The sequence below is a fragment of the Ovis aries genome, chromosome 21 (genome assembly GCF_016772045.2).
Source record: "Ovis aries strain OAR_USU_Benz2616 breed Rambouillet chromosome 21, ARS-UI_Ramb_v3.0, whole genome shotgun sequence".
In the NCBI taxonomy this organism is placed as follows: Eukaryota; Metazoa; Chordata; class Mammalia; order Artiodactyla; family Bovidae; genus Ovis; species Ovis aries.
The window spans coordinates 32,210,757-32,227,493 of record NC_056074.1 but is presented as its reverse complement, the minus strand read 5'-3'; the positions used below and the strand labels follow the sequence as shown (position 1 = coordinate 32,227,493).

General features: G+C 44.7%; 1 protein-coding gene across 6 annotated transcripts in view; it reads left to right on the top strand.

Annotated features, from left to right (window-relative positions):
* Positions 1-16,737, top strand: part of NTM (neurotrimin) — a 964,897-nt gene that overhangs the window by 692,560 nt on the left and 255,600 nt on the right. The gene's annotated exons all lie outside the window — the stretch shown is intronic.

The following is a 16,737-nucleotide window of genomic DNA, read 5'->3' as shown; positions in this document are numbered from 1 at the left end:
GATTATCACCTTATAGTCTCGATTTACTTTTTTTTTTTTTTCTCTAAGCAAATCCATCAATTTAGTTACAAAGCCATTGTCTACATTATTGTGGATGAAAGCGACTGATTCCTATTAGGGTCATAGTCACTGAAAATAGTCAAATGATTTTCTAATTAATTTTTATTGGAATATAATTGATTTGGGTTTCCCTGGTAGCTCAGACAGTAAAGAATTCACCTGGAATACAAGAGACCCGGGGTTGGTCCCTGGGTCGAGACGATCCCGTGGAGGAGGGCATGGCCACCCACTCCACTGTTCTCGCCTGGGGAATCCCATGGTCATGTAGCCCTAATTCACTGTGTTGTGTCAGTGTGTCGGTGATGCCTTCCAACCATCTTGTCCTGGGCATGTCCATCCCATGGACATGTAGCCCTCAAAGAGTTGGATGTGACTGAGCGATCGTCATTTTTATTTTTCTATAGTTGCTTTGCAGTGCTGTGTTAGTTTATATTGCACAGCAAAGTGAATTGGAAAAGACTGAGGGCAGGAGGAAAAGGGGGCAGCAGAGGACGAGATGGTTGGAAGGCATCACCGACTCAATGGACATGAGTTTGAGCAAACTCTGGGAGATAGTGAAGGACAGGGGAGCCTGGTGTGCTGCAGTCCACGGGGTCGAAAAGAGTTGGACGCAACTTGTGGCTAAACAACACTAACAGTGAATTAGCCATACGCAACAAATACTGTGGAATGCACTTCCATATAAAATCCTTTCTCTGAAGATCTCAAAGCAACTTTGTGTTTATTATGGCATTTCTACTCAAAATACTCCTTTAAGATGGGAAGGTGATAGTGGTAATCTGCACATTAGAGAGGAGGAGTGGATGGAAGCGGAGTGAGTTTGCCAGTGTGTCTTTGTGCCGGCGACTGTATGTGGACCTGCTGCTGCTGCTGCGTCACGTCAGTCGAGTCCAACTCTGTGCGACTCCATGTCGCAGCCCACCAGGCTCCGCTGTCCCTGGGATTTTCCAGGCAAGGGTACTGGAGTGGGTTGCCACTGCCTTCTCCGGTAAGTGGATCGGGTGTGCGTTATTGCACGCAGACCCAGGTGCAGTGGGAGGAGGAGGGAGCAGCCAGAGGGGACACCCTAGCTTGGGAGCCACTGGAGACTTAGGGATATCACCAATCTACCTTGAGTGGAGAAAAGGAATCCCTTTAGGGAGTCCTGCTGACTTTCCTAAAACTAGTCCAGGTGTTTGTGTTGCTTATGACAAACTTAGCCAAATAATTCTGTGAGATGATGGGATTGAGATAGAGGTCGTGGCAGATGACCAGCTGCCCTTCCTGCTAGGATGGCACTCAGGACCTTGATGCTGCAAGGGGTGAACAATAGAGGCAGGCAGTCCTGATGAGGACTTCAAAGGGCTTGGGGCAGGGATGGAAGAGGGTGGAAGAGGGTATGGGACAGATGTGGGCAGAGTCTCAAGAGCCCTCAGAAGGTGTCTTTTAAGGTGCACTGCCCTCGGGGCAGGGGGATGATGCTTTTTCTGGGAACGTGACTGCTGTGGACATTTAGAGATTCAGATCTCTACTGGCAGTAACCGTGGTTGCCAAGAGTTGAAATCTATACCAAATGAATGTGGTTTGTGTGTGGGTTTCATCTGATTTGGTTTGGTTTCTTCTCCATCCTCTAAAAGGCCCTGCCTGTGTCATTGTGATTGACATATCATTGTCCAGGGATGGGCATCCAGAGTAAAGAGTGAGGTACCGCTTCCGACATATTATTCCCTCAGTCTGTCTCCTCCACATGTGACCATCACCCCTATTGAGGAGGTAAGGAGACCAGGGCTTTTGGAGATTCAATAACTAACCCAAGGTCAGGAGGCAAATAGTAACTGACTGAAGAGCATGGACTCAGCTACCATGTCAGGCTTTTGGTCATTAATTTATTTAGAAAGAAATTTAAAATTCCCATCGATTCACTTATAGGTCTCAGAATATGTCTAAAAATAAGTGTCCTTTGGTCAATAACCGGCACGGCGCTGTGGTTAACTCCTTGCGTTCAGCCCTGGCTCCCTTGCTCACTAGCTGCGTGCCCTCGATCAAGTCATTTAACCTCTCTGTGACTCATTAGAACCCTCGTGAAGGTTGAATGAGTGAGTTTTTATAAACCACTTAAGACAGCATTATTTGACATCCTAAAGGTTTAAGAAAAGCTGGCAGGCCAGAGAATGAAGTCAGAAGGGTCCGAGCTCCCTGCCGAGGGGCCAGATGGAGTTAAGTCCTGTTGCAGAGGATTTGATGCCTTAGAGGTAGGATCAGGTATGGCTGTGTTTCTGTCAATTTCCATCCCCAGTCTTCTCACTTGAACACCTTTTATTGGCACTAAATTTGTTTTCGGATAATGAAAGCAGATGTTCTGTTTATGCCCTCACCCGCTCACCTCCAAGTCTCAACCTCAAAGACATCTTCCTTCCTCCAGCCCTGCGTCTGAGCTCAGTGGAGCCCTGTGTCCGGGGCCGAGGTAGGCGTGGGGAGAGCGCGCTGCTGGAGAACCATAGCCTGGGAGGGGTTAACAGTGTATCCAGGCCTCCTCCTCCAGTCGTAGGGGCTCATCAGATAAACAAATGCACAAACTCACGAGTGAATAGAAGCATGTTTACTAGAGTGGAAGAAAAACAGCTTTTTGGCATTGCTGGCGCTGTGGCCTCAGGAGCAGCAGCTGCAGCCTGGGACAGCAGTCGGGGGGCGGGGAAGAGAAAGTCCAAGTAGACCTTCCAAGTGTTCCACTTCAGGAGTGGGTATTTCCAAGCAGAGGGAAAGCATGTGTGTATGAGAGGGAGAGAGAGAGAATTGGAGAGGGAGAGAGAGATGCCAGAGGAGATGGAGAGAGAGAAGAAATGCAGGGGGCCAGTGATTCAGGGGGGCAGCACTGTGGCACAGAAGCAGCAAGGCAGTGGCAGGCGAACAGAAGACCCGGTGGGTTGGGGTTTGAATCCCGTCTCTTTCAGCCAGGAGCTGGGTGTCCTTGACCTCGCTCCTTGCCCTCTCCGAATCTTTGCTTCTTCACCTGCACGATCCTGGCCGTAATCCATCCTTGGCATCTCAGTATCACTTGCTGTACCTTTAGCATCTAGCACGGGACCCACAACACAAAAGTGCTCAGTAAATGCTGGTTCTCTCTGTGGTTCTGCAGTGGATCTTCTAGGAAGGCTGCAAGAGCAGAGGGTCTTCCATGCTGAGTGCAATGCTTTCAGGAGGGGAGGGGGACAGGTGAGGGGTGCTGGGCAGCAAGAACTCTTGAGAGCATATTTTTACTTATGAAGTCACTCTTGCAGTGGGTGGAGAAATAGCACGCACTTCTCTTTTGTAATTAAAAATGAAACATATTTATTTTTATTCAGTAAATACAGAGTATGACTAAACTATACCCTCGTCTCAAACTTTGCCGTTTAACAGGGAGAGCAGGAAGAAGAGAGAGATGTTAGAACTGAGATGAGCTCAGCTCGGTGCTCTGTGGTGACCTAGAGGGGTTGGAGGTAGAGGGTGAGGGAGGCCCACCAGGGAGGGAATATATATATATATACACACACACAGTTCAGTTGCTCAGTCATGTTCAACTCTGCGACTCCATGAATCACAGCATGCCAGGCCTCCCTGTCCATCACCAACTCCCGGAGTTCACTCAGATACACACACACACACACACACATATATGTATATATATGCATGTGGCTGATTCTCTTCATTGTACAGCATAAATGAATACAACATTTTAAAGCACTTATACTCCAATTAAATAGAAAAAGAAATGAAATAAGAAAGGGCCCTGGATTGCAATCCTGGGTTTCTATACATCCTCCCATCCCAACCCCAAATAAACAGCTCAGTTTCATAACTTGATGAACTTTCATTGTAGGATTTCATTGGCTGAGAAGATTCTACTACCTAAAAGGCAAGTGTGATAGCCATTCATGTCCACTGTCTGTTTGGTATCTGTTCTTTCCCAAGCAAATGTAAGCTCCATGAGGGCAGGATCAACAGTGCCTAGAGAAGGCGAGCTTACACAGATGATGAGCTGATGAGCACATGAGTAAAGGATGGGACGAGAGGAAGCACAGACTAGGGAGAGCGTCTCCTGAATGTTTGCTTCCTTAAGTGAGTCTAGCCTATAGTGTTGCTTAGTCACGAAGTCTTGTCCACTTCTTTGCAACCCCATGGCCTAGAGTGAGAACTTCCTAAATTTTAAATGCTAATTAATGTGCCATGGATGAAGAAGACATTCACGTTTAATGGAACATGGACATTAAAATAAGAGCTTCCTTGGTGGCTCAGATGGTAAAGAATGCAGGAGACCCGAGTTCGATCCCTGGATTGGGAAGATCCCCTGGAGAAGGGACTAGCAAGTCACTCCAGTATTCTTGCCTGGAGAATCCCATAGATGGAGAAGCCTGGTGCACTATGGTCCATGGGATCAGAAAGAGTTGGACAGGACTGAAGCCACTTAACAGGCACAGGTGTTAAAGTAAAGTGAGCTATTCGAAATGCTATCCTTCACTGATGTAAGCTGGGGGAGAGAGAGCTTTTGGCTACTGATAAAGCAGTGAATTTACTAAAGTAGATCAGAAACGTGGAGCGACACAGAAAGTGTTTTGCCCCATCACGTGTTATTGATAAAAACTGTTTATAGAAACCAAAGGCAGACTTTGACTTCCAGTCCTGGGAGTAGTATATACTGTCAGATTCCCTTAGGAATATACATTCTCTTGTGAAACTATGGCTGCTACCCTTTTTCTTCCATGGGGTCTCGACCTGAGGCTGCAGAATAAGGAGGCTGCAGAAATCCATGCATTGCCTGCTTCATATTGGTGTGATTAATGTTTTCTGATTTTACGTGTCTACAAATGCTGTTGGTGGTCATAACTGCACACGACTGCTATTTTTATCGGTCTGGAAAGTGAATATTTGTGTTAGAACATCCGCAAAAGCAAACACTTTTGGTCTGTTGAAAAATAATGAAGATCTAAGTGATTATAGGAATAAACACTTAAATACAGCTAGATTTTTATTTCCTTTACTGTTAATGCTGCATTGAAGATATTGTCATGCTGCGGCACTTTTTTTCCCTGTTTCTTCTTTTCCTTTGTCTTTCAATACATATTCATTCTAGCTGCATTTTTCCTCAAAAATCATGATAGCTATGCAGTGTGTTCATAAGTAAATATACATAAAATAAGCAGGACCAGCTATTTTCTGTCACACAATATGTTACAGTCATATGAAAGTCCTTCCTGACACCTTTGATGTCATACTCACTAATGCTTAGCATGCTCATGCCACAGTTATAAAAGTCCCTCAAACAGTAGCTGATAAATTATTTTAAGTTCCTTGTGTAGGGAGGGCTTGTGTTTAATTTTCATACCAGCTTGTAACTAATAGAGTGTGTGGTTAATGAAGGTACTGAATTAAATTGAATTAGATGGAATCAAATTGAATTGAACAGAAAGAAATTGAATTGTATTGAATTATGAACCAGAGAGGGAAAATACATGACAATCTAATAGCATCTGATGATCACAGAATACTGGATGCATATGCCCAACTTAGGAGACATTTGATAACTCATAAGTGAGAAAATTGCCCTACTCCTATGTTATCGGGTATCCTTGCCAAATGGATATGAACGTCACAAGAGATCCAAGACAATTAAACAGCTCAAGCATCTTCTGTATTTGTGCAGTGGTAGATGGAGGCAGGAGGGTTACAAACCAGCTTTATTGTTCTGTATGTCACCAGGTAGGAGCTCTGATTTTTCAAAAATTAAAAAAAAAATTTTCCTTTTGTTCAGCAGCAGCTGGCTGTGTGCATAGAATAATGTGGTGCGAGTGTGTGTGTGCATCGGATAGGGGGTGTCATTTGCTAGTTTTAATTGGTAGATTCAACATCTTCCACTAACACTGCAGAAGCCACTGGCTGAGATGTTACCATGGTAAATCAAACCCTGGTGTTTGATTGGTCGTTTTCTGAAGCAGGTACAATCATTTTCATCAACTCCAGGAAAGTTGAGGCCATCTGGGTTTGCCTCACCTGGAAGTAATTTACCACCCCAGATGCAAAAAAAAAATTACCCTGAGGTCAGTAACCCCGAACCTAGCTCAAGATGTTCCAGCAGGGCATGAAAGAGGAACAGTGTCACATACTAATTTTTATCTGTTTGTGTTTATATTTTGGGGCTGGGAAAAGTGAGGGGCTAATCATGAAAAACAGAGCCAAGAATAGACTTGGCAGATGCTAACCCAGCTCATTCCAAACAGCAGAGCAAAAGCCTTCAATCTCATTCTATAACAACTATTTTAATAGTCCTGTTCTGAATGTCTAATAAATGGGTTTTTTTTTAAGCCAACTTTCATAGGATTCAAGTATCTCATGAATGTGACTGAAGAACATGGTGTGATCTGAAGGAGTAAAGAGTGAACTGGATGCACATGCAATGAGGGACATCTTTCAAAAAGGCTTCCCCCTCCAGAAGTGTGTTTTGGACATATGTATATATTCTACATAGCAGCTTACTATTTTAGATTGTCTTGGGGTCACATACAATGTAACCAGCCCTCACCCAAATACAGAGGGTGAGAAGACTGCAGATCACTAGTTCTTTGGAATCCTTAGGAGGATTTATTTGGCTCATGAGACATTGATTTGTTTTGGCTGCACTTGAAATGTGTGGTCTTTGCAAGTCAATAGAAATGAAGTCCTTTATTGAGAAAGAAACTTCATGGAGTGAGTTACGCAAAGAAACTGAAGGCCAAGGCTCTGTCTCTTGTGCATTTGTGAGAAGGCATGCCAGGGAGAAGGGGTTGGAGGATGGAGGGGGGTGATGAGTTGGAGTTGGGGGTTTGTGGGGGAGTGACGAGTGGGAGTTGGAAAGTCCATTTACAGGGAAGTCATAGGAAGCATGTTTTGGAAGCTGGAGTAATGAAATGTGTGGTCAGCAGGAGCCTAGGAGAAGAGGAGACAGAAGGCCACAGTGGACCCCTAATTCTTCCAGGAATGCCATCATCCCAAGGGCTGGGAATGCAAAAAGCCCTGCAGAGTCATTTCGTAAGATGCCTCTTTTTATTAAAGAGCAGGATGGAGGGTCACAGAGCAGGTGAGGGAAGAACTGATAAGAAGTGACGTGGGTGGATCTAGAGCATGTCATACGGAGTGAAGTAAGTCAGAAAGAGAAAAACAGATCATATATTAACACATCTATGTGGAATCTAGAGAAATGCTACTGATGAACCTATTTGCAGGGCAGGGATAGAGGCACAGGCATAGAGAACAGACTGTGGACACAGTAGGATAGGAGAGAGTGGGACAAATTGGGAGATTGAGGTTAACAGATATACACCACCAGGTGGAAACTAGACAGCTAGTGGGAACCTGCTGTATAACAGGGGCTCAGCGTGGTGCTCTGTGATGACCTAGGTGGGTGGGATGTTGGGTGGAGGGAGGGAGGCTCTAGAGGGAAGAGATGAGTGTATACATAGAGATGTTTTGCCTTGTACAGCAGGAACTAAAGCACCTATACCTCAATAAATAAAAAAAGAAATGGTCAAGCAGAGTGAACCCCAGTTTCACAGACTGCACCAGCTTCAGGAATCTACCAGTTCAGCAGGACCCAATTTGTTCCTGGAACCAGGTTTCTCCCCAACCCCTCCATGAACTGATGTTCAGTTATTTCAGAGCCTTCAGACTTCAGTGGCTGGAGATGAGTCCAGCATTGCGAGGAGCCAGGTGGATCTCTGATCATCCATGTTCTCTTTCATCCTCGACTCTGTGTCTTAGAGGCATAACAGGCGAAGGAGGAAGGTACATTTCTTCCCTCAGCCTCCTGGGGCTTTGGCTGCAATGGAAACAGAGTGAGACGTGTGCTCTTAGTGAGTCAGCCTCCACTTGACCTTCTCCACACAAAGGGGACAAACAAAGGGCTTGCCATAAGCCGGCCCCATTCAGCATCTTCCCCACTTAATCTGCTGGTCCTGTCTCCAGAGTCAGACCCAGTAAGAACCCACTTAGCTTGGCTGAAGAAGCAGTAAGCTTAGGGAACAGGATGTTTTGTCCTGGAGCATTGAGGGCACAGCCCGATTCGCTTTAAAAACCTTGAGTGCAGGGGCAGTTGAGCAGGGGCGGGAGCGTGTGTTGAGAAAGCGTGAGGAGAGAAAGGGAGAAAGGAGGGCGGGTAAGAGACAAGGAGAGTGGGAGAAAAAGGGAAAGTTTAAAGCCAAGAGTCAACCTTTGGGAGTTGCACACTGCTTTTTTTCTCCTTTTTTGTCTGCGCAACTTGTGGGGTCTTAGTTCCCTGACCAGGGATTGAACCTGGGCCCTCAGCAGTGAAAGCACCCAGTCCTAACCACTGGACAACCAGGGAATTCCCATTACACACTGTTTTAAAGAATCTGATAATGATCTTTTTCTCCAGGAAACAAAGCCAGCTATGTGTCTCACGTTATGAGTTACATATATAAATATGTATATATATATATATATATATATATGCATATATAAAATCACAGTTTGGCAAAGTTAGATACATATATATGTATGTATGTGTATGTCTGTCTGTCTGTTAAACATATATATATATATATATATATATATATATATATATATATATAAATGTGTCATGCTAAGTTGCTTCATTCGTGTCCAACTCTTTGCAACCCCGTGGACTGTAGCCTGACAGGCTCCTTTGTCCATGGGATTCTCCAACAAGAATATTGGAATGGGTTGCCATGCCCTTCTCCAGGGGCTCTTCTGACCCAGGGATCGAACTCGCATCAACGTCTCCTGCATTGACAGGCAGGTTCTTTACCACTAGCAGCACCTGGTAAGTCCCATATAAACATATATATAACCACAGTTTAGCAAAGTTACATATATATGTGTGTGTCTATCTGTCTATCTATATTTTTTTGCTAAGTTGCAGTTAGGTTACGCACATGTTTCCGAAATGGAAACGGGACACAGATATCAACTACAGCCCTGAGTATCTAAATTGTACAAGAGTGAAAGATGAGCAGAAACTCAGCCAAAACAAGTTCAAGGTGACTGTCAAGGAGTGAGGAGTTAGTGGGGTGGCTCCCACCATGCAGTGCTTTCTTTAAGGGAGAGGATTTGATGATACCGGTTTTGGATGATTTAAGATGAGCTTCACAAAGTCCCAGATAACACAGTGCATGAGACAAACCTGAAAATAGCCAGAGGAGCAGGCGGCGAAGATGAACAGATATTTGCTCTTTGAACCCCATGGTTCCCTTCCATTTCATCTTTCTTTAAGCCAACATGGTTTCTTTCCCTAGGAAAGGCAGTTTAAGTGGCCACCACCTTAGATTATGGGTCAGGGCATCGTATCTCACTATTTCAGATGGATGAACATTTCATAAAAAATACTGCATTTCAGTTGTTTTCCAGAACATGACTCATTGCCTGTGTATTTCTGCGTTTCTGCTTTGTTGTGAAGTACAGTGTGATATTACGGATTTGTAGCCATCCCCTGCAAGGATATGCCCCTGTGCTGAAATTGTAAGAGCATGTTTGTCTCCACTCTCAAAGGAACAGATTAGGGACTTGCATGTTGCTGCTGGCCTATCTGTGCCCAGAGTGTATGGCTCTTGGAGTGACATATGCAGCTGGCTGTCCACATCATTAGGAATCATGAAAGGCAGGCTTTGTAAACATTGCATACATTCCCAGCCATTGAACACTGTGACATTTCATAATCAGCTCTCTCAGAAGAGATGCCAGGCTCAATGTCCCTTCTGGAGTAGCCTGGTGTAATTAGGCTGCCCCCAACTCTTCACCAGCACGAACATGCCTGCCACATCTTTCTGCCGTTGAGTCATCACATGTGTGCGGTCACTTGTCTGCCTCCTCAAAAATCATCTCAAATCAGCAAGCACGCTATTTGGAAATATGCTTCTTGTTCTGTCTTAATCAGGGCTTCATTATCTACCTCCCAGAACTTCTTGCCGCAGAGTCCAGACTAGCTCCCTTCTGACTGCTCTTTCCGCTACCAGACAGCCATCTGTCTGGAACACAGAAAAGGCTATGCTATTCCATCCTTGAAAGCCTCTCCGTGGATCCCAGTATCATAAAGTCCAGACCCTTGGTGTGTCATTCAGGGACTTCTCGTTCTGCTTTGAACACAGGTTTCTAGCCTCATAGTGGTAGGGAAGCATCAGCTGTCTAGAGGGGAGTCCTGACTTTCTCTCTTACTGTTACTGAATACTGAGTTAAGTTCAAGGAACTGTGCAGGTGTGTGGCAAACATTAGCTAATTGTCCTAACAGCCAGGCAAGGCAGATGTCCTTACCTTTGTTGGTTAAACTGAACTCACAAAGGTTCAGTCACTTATCTGTGGACACACAGAGGCACTTCATTTAAACTCAACTCCATCAGATGCCATTGCTCTTCCTTTACCCACTGGGCTGTCCTGCCTTTCTTTGTCGCTCTCTCTGTGTTCTTGGGAAGTCTCTTTCTTTTCCAACATCAAGTTCAGGAATGGGGAGTAGACCAGGAAACAACAACAACAACAACAACAAAGTGGATTTAGATCTTTTTATAGTTCTCCCATGTCTCCCATAAAGCACGATTTGAGGGTCACGACCCTGGAGCATTCCAGGGATGGGGGAGCCTGGTGGGGTCACACAGAGTCGGACATGACTGAAGCGACTTAGCAGCAGCAGCAGCAGCAGAACATCTCAAAGAGACTGCTTGCTGTAGCATCCTATTTTTAGCTCTTGGCCGGTTGTGGCCCTGCTGTACCTCTTCTCAGAACCACAAATGTCATGATTCTTCCACGTGGAGCATCATCGTCTTCTCTACTTCCTTGCCTCCTTTCTCCTGCCCGCTTCACACACCTTGCTCTCTGTGAATCCTGTTGATGCAAAAACAGCCCAAGCTCTTCACACTTCGTCTGCTTTATTGTTATCTGTATTGTTGCCAGTCCTGGGTTGGAGTTTCATGACTCTTCATCTTATATAGCTTATGAGCTCTTTGAAGGAAAGTCGTATCTTTTTCACCTGATTTTTAAAATATTAACATTTATTTACTCGGCTTTGCCAGGTCTTCATTATGGCATGTGGGATCTTCCACCTTCGTTGCTGTATGGGGGACTTTCAGTTGTGGAATGTGCTCTTAGTTGAGGCACGTCTGGTCTAGTTCCCCGACCAGGGATTGAACCCAGGCCTTCTGCACTGGGAGCGTGGCGCTCAGCCACTGGATCACCAGAGAAGCCCCTCGTCTTCATTTCTGACAGAGTCTGTATTGGTTTCTTACGGCTGCTGTAACAAATTACCACCTTGATGGGCTAGAACAACACAAACGTATTTTCTCACAGTTCTAGAGCCTAGAAGATCAAAACCAGTTTTACTGGGCTGAAATGTGTTGGTAGGGCCGCAACCCCTTCAGGGGCCATAAAGGGGAATCTGTTCCTGGTCTCTTCCAGTGTCTAGTGGCTGTCAGGAGTCCTGGACTTGTAATTCATCGCTGCAGCCTTCGAGGCCAGCATCTCTAACCTCTGCGCTCCGTCCTCGCTTGCCTTCTCTAGGTGTATTCAAGTCTCCCTCCTGCCTTCCTCTTGTAAGAATGCTCCCATTTAGGGCCACTGCATAATTCAGGATCATCTGCTCATTAAGATCCTTAACATTTACATATGCAGAGACCTTTCATTTTCACATTGTTTCCATATGAACTTATGTTTTCAGGCTCTAGGGCCAGGGCTGTAGATATGTTTGAAAGAGATTTTATAATGTACTAGGGTTTCCTCATTCCTCCGTAGAAATTTATATCATCCCATGTGCACAATGTCTTCACTCTATCCTGAAACCCCCAAATGTTTCAACCAGTTACAGCATCAACTCATGTAAAAGAAATCTCATCTAAATATCATCAGCCCTCAAAGTCCCAACTTTCATCGTCTAATCAGGTCTGGGTACAGTCCTCCTAAGACAAAATGCCACTCCATCTATGGGCCTGTGAAACTAAAAGGCATGGCACCTGCTTCTAAAATGCAGTGGCAGGGCAGGCAGAGGAAAAGAGTTCTATTAATACTCTTCTTCCTAATGAGAGAAGAATGCAAGGAGTCGTGTCCAACTCTGTGCGACCCCATAGATGGCAGCCCATCAGGCTCCCCCGTCCCTGGGATTCTCCAGGCAAGAACACTGGAGTGGGTTGCCATTTCCTTCTCCAATGCACGAAAGTGAAAAGTGAAAGTGAAGTCGCTCAGTCATGTCCGACTCCTAGCGACCCCATGGACTGCAGCCCACCAGGCTCCTCCGTCCATGGGATTTTCCAGGCAAGAGTACTGGAGTGGACTTCCACTTTCGCTTGCCTGTAGAATTTGGGGAGCCCAATGGTTTTCTTTTATTCTGTCACGTCTTCACCATTTTCAGCCCAAGCTGGCAATAGTTCTGCTTAAATTTTCTCAAAACTTTGTGGGTCTCTTGTGAATATCATGGAAAACCATATCATTAGGCAGAAAGGTCTTCACGGAACTTTTTTATGTACCCCTATCTGTTTGTGGCTCCTGCTGATATGGGCAAGTGATCCTGTCTGATGTCTTTAGTGCCGATGAAATGCTGTCCACCCTTGTTGTTCTCTTCAGAGCATATTTTCCTGATTTTAGCGTCTTTTGCAATTTAAATAAGCTAAAAATTTCCCAATTCATCCACCTTTTTTTAAAAACAGATTTCCCCAATTTATATTTTCCCATTATATTTTACTACAAGCAGGAAACGAAAGGTCATGTGTCCCACCCTTTGCTTGACACTCTCCTCAGCGGAATTCCCAGTTCATAACTCACAGCTTCAGCCTTCCACTCACTATAGGACACAATTCAATTATGTTTTCTACCTCTATATTGTGTGGGTCATCTTTCCTCCAGTTTCCAATAACACTTTACTCACTTGCTTCTGAGACCTCACCAAAAGTGTTTTTACTGTCCACATTTCTGACGGTAACCTGTTTAAGGAAATACAGCCTTTTTCTATCATGCACCTAAGAATTCTTCCAGACTACCCATTAGCCAAATCCAAAGCCACTTCCACATTTTAAGGTATTTGTTCCAACAGCACCCAACTTCCTGGTATTAAAATCTGTCTTAGTGAAAGTTCAGAGACACAGAAGCAGTAGGAACTGTGTACTAAGGGTCTTATTGTGGGAATTGACTTACGTGATTGTGGGGCTGGCTAGGCAAGTCCAGAGTCCACAGGGCAAGTTGAAGCCTCTAGTGGAGGTTGAAGCTGCTGTTCATGGTGGGACTTCTCCTGCCCAGAGGTCTAGTTCTGTCCTTAAGGCCTTCTAGCTGATCTGGGTGAGGCCTCTCCCGATTATCTAGGACCATTTACTTGAAGTCAGCTGAGGGTGAATATTAATCACAGATTAAAATCAAACACTATGTTAGTGGACTATTGTCTTCATACCAGCGAGGAAGTCATTTGGTGAAAGTCCAAGACCATTAAAGACTCATTAAAATCCATTAGACACCTAGAGACCGTCATACTGATGAAGTAAGTTGGACAGAGAAGGAGAAATGTCCTATGACATCCTTTATTTGTGGAAACTAAAAAGAAATGGTACAAATGAACTGATTTAAAAAAACAGAAGCAGACTCACAGACTTGGGGAACAAACTTAGGGTTACCGGGGGAAAAGATGAGAGGAAGGGATTGTTAGAGAGTTTGGGGTATACATGTACCCTCTGCTGTATTGTAAATGGGTAATCTTCTGTATAGCACAGGGAACTCTGTGGCAGCCTGGATGGGAACGGAATTCGGGGAAGAATGGATACCTGTATATGTATGGCTGAATCCCTTTGCTGTGTTGTTAATCAGCTATCCAAATATAAAATTTAAAAATTTAATAAATAAATAAACATCCATTGAAAGTGAAGGTGTTAGTCACTCAGTCATGTCCGAATCTTTGCAACCCCGTGAACTATAACCCGCCAGGCTCCTCAATCCATGGGATTCTCCAGGAGTACATAGCCGTTCCCTTCTCCAGGGGATCTTTCTGACCCAAGGATTGAACCTGGGTCTCCTGCATTGGCAGGCAGATTCTTTACAGTCTGAGCCACCACGGAAGCCAACTTTAGATAGTGTAGTAATATCAACTCTTGTTTTAATCACATTAATGTCTATTTCATGTATCCCATTCTAAGTAACCATCCAAAGAATTTTTTAAAAAATTCATTTGTGTTAACTCCTTTAAAAAAAAAAAAAGCACCTCACTGAAGTAATAGCTAGATTTTTTTTTGTTTTTTTCCCAAGTTTTTTTTTTGTTGATATTCTTAAATGCTCTTATTAGCATCTGTAAGCCCATTGGGAAGGCCTCAATGAAGCTTCCTAAACTGCTTTTTCCATTTAAAAAATCCATTAGATATAGTTATAATAGGAAGTCAGGGGCGATGGAGGGGGGAAACCCACTCAATATTTAGCAGAAGAAAAGGCAGTGGCACCCCACTCCAGTACCCTTGCCTGGACAATCCCATGGACGGAGGGGCCTGGTGGGCTGCAGTCCATGGGGTCGCGAAGAGTCGGACTCAACTGATCGACTTCACTTTCACTTTTCACTTTCATGCACTGGAGAAGGAAATGGCACCCCACTCCAGTACTCTTGCCTGGAAAATCCCATGGACGGAGGGGCCTGGTGGGCTGCAGTCCATGGGGTCGCGAAGAGTCGGACTCAACTGAGCGACTTCACTTTCACTTTTCACTTGCATGCACTGGAGAAGGAAATGGAAACCCACTCCAGTGTTCTTGCCTGGAGAATCCCAGGGACGGGGGAGCCTGGTGGGCTGCCGTCTATGGGGTCTCACAGAGTCAGACACGACTGAAGTGACTTAGCAAACTTCTAATAAAGTGAAATTTCCTGGTCTGGGGCTGGTGGAGCCATATAAACTTCAGGACAGCCGTGAATTTTCCAGAATTATAATGTGTGTGTGTGTGTGTGTATGTGTGTGTGTGTATGTGTGTGTGTATGTGTGTGTATGTGTGTGTGTATGTGTGTGTATGTGTGTGTGTGTGTATGTGTGTGTGTGTATGTGTGTGTGTATGTGTATGTGTGTGTATGTGTGTGTGTATGTATGTGTGTGTGTGTGTGTGTGTGTAAGAGAGTGAGAGCATACATTTGTGTGCAGAGTCCATAGTCTTCATCAGATTCACAAAAATATTACTTTATCGTATGTAATAAACAGTAAAATACTGACTTATTTATATGATAGCCAGATTATCCATCAGTAAAAATAGGTCTCCATTAGAAGTCTGAACTGGTGGATCTGATAAAATCTGTGCTCTTAAACCCTCACCCACCTGGATATTCTACAGCCAAGTCCTGGAGAACTCCCAGGTACTGCTGAAAATGGTTTTTCTGAGGACTGGCTAGGGCAGAATAAGGAGATGCTTATTAGCCCAAAGCTTACCGGGAGATGTTTGCCACTAATAACTGATAACGTCAGGCCTGAGTGACCGAGGGAGCCAGGTAGCAGTGATTAGCACAGCCGCACAGATGAGCCAAGCGCTGCACCTCCCCCGACTTAGAAAGGGGTTAATGCACACAGATGGCTGCAAACCCCCCAAGCAGTCAGCATCCTGTAAAACAATATTAACATCACTGCCTTTTGAATACCACGTCTTGTAAACCCCAGGATATGACAAGCCTCTTTAGAATCTTCTTTGATTGTGTTACTGAGTATCCCGTAGGGAAGTAGGGAGGGGTAGGGGGTAGATTCCAGAGGAAACATATAATTAGATATCTCTTAGAACAATAAGGGTCCTCAAACACATATGCATGAAACTGCTTTGTTGCTCTGGTATTGCTGTTGGTGAGTAATTAGCCAAGTTTGGTGGGGAGTGTGTATAGTTTGGGCAATCCCATTGTTGTGAGCCGTGGGGACAGAATAGTTCCCTTTAGCTACGTTTTCAGGGAAACACTAAATGGAGATGTGAATGGAGAGGAAAGTGCAGACTTTCTGGAGAGATTCCACCGTGGTAATGTCAGAACTTCCTCTCAGACTCAGATAAATCTTTCTTGTTCTCATCCTTATTTTTAGTTTCGCGGAAGACAGCAGGCCTGTTTCTCTGAGAGGATGCTGTGTACGTAGATCTCCTTGTCACTTCCTCAAGAGAGACCCAGGGCTATTTCTACTGGATTTCTGGTTCTGTTCTTTTTTTTTTTTTTTTAAACTGTAGCGATTCCCCATCGTGACACTGACTGTGTAGATCACGGGGAGGAGGTGTTTTTATTTCAGTGCAGAGAGAAAGAGAGGTTTTCTCCTGGGAACTCTTCTGAGAGAACACGTTTCTGACAAACACTTTCTGAAAGTGACTCTGTGGCCAGATTCAGAACAGATCCGAAGACGGTTGTCACTGCTGAGAAATGAGGCTGGCTGTGTGGTTCTCTGCCTGCGGCCCCTGAGCCTCTCCACTTAGAGATGCCCCAGAGGTGCTACCCTGGTCCTGGAGACCACTCGGACTTGCTGTCATAGACGTAAAAGAGTTTGGCAGTTCCCTAGGCTAAAGGTTTCCAATATAAGTGGCCTCTGTGTTAAAAATAGGGAGCTCAAAGGGGAATTTCTGTGTTTATGAAAGGAATCTGTCTAAGGAAAACAAAATATTTTCATTGAAATCGGAGACCTTGGGCATGTGAATTATCTTTCCTGGGTCTCAGTTTATCTATCCAGAAGAATGGGAGCAGAGGTATTTACTTATTCATAGGAC